At 38.7% G+C, this 2,490-nt stretch overlaps 1 pseudogene; it reads right to left on the reverse strand.

Annotated features, from left to right (window-relative positions):
- Nucleotides 1-1,617: 1,617 nt before the first annotated feature.
- LOC142422510 (large ribosomal subunit protein uL23-like) lies at nucleotides 1,618-2,094 on the reverse strand (annotated as a pseudogene).
- Nucleotides 2,095-2,490: the final 396 nt, after the last annotated feature.

Here is a 2,490-nt window from a genome sequence, read left to right on the forward strand (position 1 = left end):
TTACCGTGTGTTGCAAGCAGTGACCTAGGCTGGGCATAGAATACATATGGGGAACAACCTGGGGAAAAACCTTAATGTACCCCACACTCCATTTTATTTTATTTATTTGATCACACAGAGCAGGTGCCCCTCCCTTAGACCTGAGCCTATATGAACAGTGGTGTTCTCTGACCGCCCCTGTACTCCTGGCCCACAGAGAGCTCCACATGTCCACTGCAGTGTGTTTAACAGCTACATTTTGTTCCAGTTATTTGGGTTTGAGGTTTTTTTTCTCCCTTCTTTATTTTCATCTTAACTCTTCCCTCCCAAGTTTTTAGTGTGCCTCCAATAAGCACACACCATGCTTTTGCCCTGTTGTGTTTGCAGCTAATGCAAATAAGTGTCATTAGATTTTTCTCTTCCTTTTTTCACCATTTCTCTATCTTCTCCTTAGTGACATTATTTTCTTCTGTTCTCTTCTTTTTTTAAAAATCTCTTTGTCTTTTCCCCATTTAAAAAAAAAAAGACTTTCTGTGGCGGATTAGATGGGAGTTTACATTTCAGATCATCATTTTTGTATTCAACATTGTAAACAACTCATGAAACTTTCCAATAGCGTGCCCACTACACCTGTTTTCTCCTCCCTCTCTTATAGATATTGTCTTTCACCTGAACCTGTTAACACCTGTCCTCCTCTAGCCTATTGCATCCCCTCCCCTCCTGCACTTGATATCTATCAAAGTCAGTTCTGATCGTTATGAAAACTTTTGTTTGATTTTTTTTCTTTCACAACACTGATCTCATACAAGATTTGTCCTTTGTGATTGACTAGCTTCACTCACACAATGTTCTCCAAATCCATCATGTCATGAAATGTTCCAGAGTCTCATCATTGTTCCTTACTGATATGTAGCATTGCATTGTGGTTCTGGGCCAAACCTTATTGATGCAATCTTCCACTGGTGAAAACTTAGATTGTTTCCATTTTCTTACTATTATGAGCAGAGCTGCAATGCATATGGGTGTGCATGTATCCCTTGTTATGGCTCTTATTTTTTAGGCAATATAGTGAATACATGAATTGCTGGTCATGTGGCATTTCCATTACCAGCTGTTTGAAGAAGCATTGTAACATTTTCCAGAGTTTTCAGAGTTTTTCAGTCCCACCAGCAGTGGATGAGGGTCCTAATCGCTCTGTGTAACTTCTCTAGCATATGTTATTTTCTGTTTTTTAAACTTTGCTACCAGCGCTGGTGTGCAGTGGTTTCTCGTCATTGTTTTCATTTGCCTCTCCAGGCTGACTAGTGATAGTAAGCATTTCTTCATATGTTTGTTGTCAGCCTGAACATCTTCTTTAGTGAACTGTATGCTTGTGTTCTCTGTTCTTGGGAAAATTAGGATATTCATCTTTTTCTTGTTTTGTTTTGGTTTTTTTACATTTTATTAGGGGCTTATACAACTCTTATCACAATCCATATCATCTTTTTCTTGTTTTAATGTTATAGTTTTCTATAGATTTTAGAGATTAGTTCCTTGTCTGGTGTACTGTTGCCAATTTTTATTTCCCAACCTGTTAGTTCCCTCTCTCTTTTTTTAATTGAAAAAGTCTATATTTAGCATTAGGCAGCTGGGCTCAGTTTAGATGACTGCAATTTTATTGGCAACATCTAAAGAGTCATAGTCAGGAGCCAGTTGAACATATGCCCTCTTCTCACCATCCGGTCTGATCAAGGAGTTGACCTTGGCTATGTCAGTGTCATGGAGCTTCTTCACAGCCTGTTTGACCTGGCATTTGTTGGCCTTGACATCCATGATGAACACAAGTGTGTTGTTATCTTTGATCTTCTTCATGGCTGACTCTGTGGCCAAGGGGAACTTGACAATGGCACAATGGTCCAGCTTATTTCTCCTGGGGGCGCTCTTCTGAGGGTATTTGGTCTGCCTTCTTAGTCTCAAGGTCTTGGGTGGCTAGAAGGTGGGTGACATGAATATCTTTTTTTGGTGGCTGTGGACGCCTTTCAGCAAGGCCTTCTTGGCTTTTATAGCCTTTGCTTTGGCTTCTGTTTGAGGAGGGGTAGGAGCTTCCTTCTTTGCCTTCAGCGCCATCTTTGTGAAAAGGTTCATCACTTTTTACTCTTGATAAAAAGATTTTAGTGGTTTTCTTGATATAGTATTCATATATCATACGCGTCCATGTTTAAATAGCTTTTCCAATGAGCTGTACATACATCATCATCATCAGGTCTAGTGCTCCCACCCCAGCCCCCAGCCTTTTTCATGCACATAAATGTCTAAGTGAAAAAAGCAATACATTTAATAAAGAAAGTCTAAGAATTTTGTGGAACATCATCAAGAGTAATAATTTATGTGTGATTAAAATTTCAGAACAGGAAGAGACCAAGGAAAATTTTTTAAGTTTCTAAGATTTATTAAAAGAAAATATTATTGTTATGAAAAATGAGAAAATGTACATACAAGAAAGTCAACAAATCCAAACACGTTAGACCCAAA

Source organism: Tenrec ecaudatus, chromosome 12, assembly GCF_050624435.1.
Source record: "Tenrec ecaudatus isolate mTenEca1 chromosome 12, mTenEca1.hap1, whole genome shotgun sequence".
NCBI classification, from domain to species: domain Eukaryota; kingdom Metazoa; phylum Chordata; class Mammalia; order Afrosoricida; family Tenrecidae; genus Tenrec; species Tenrec ecaudatus.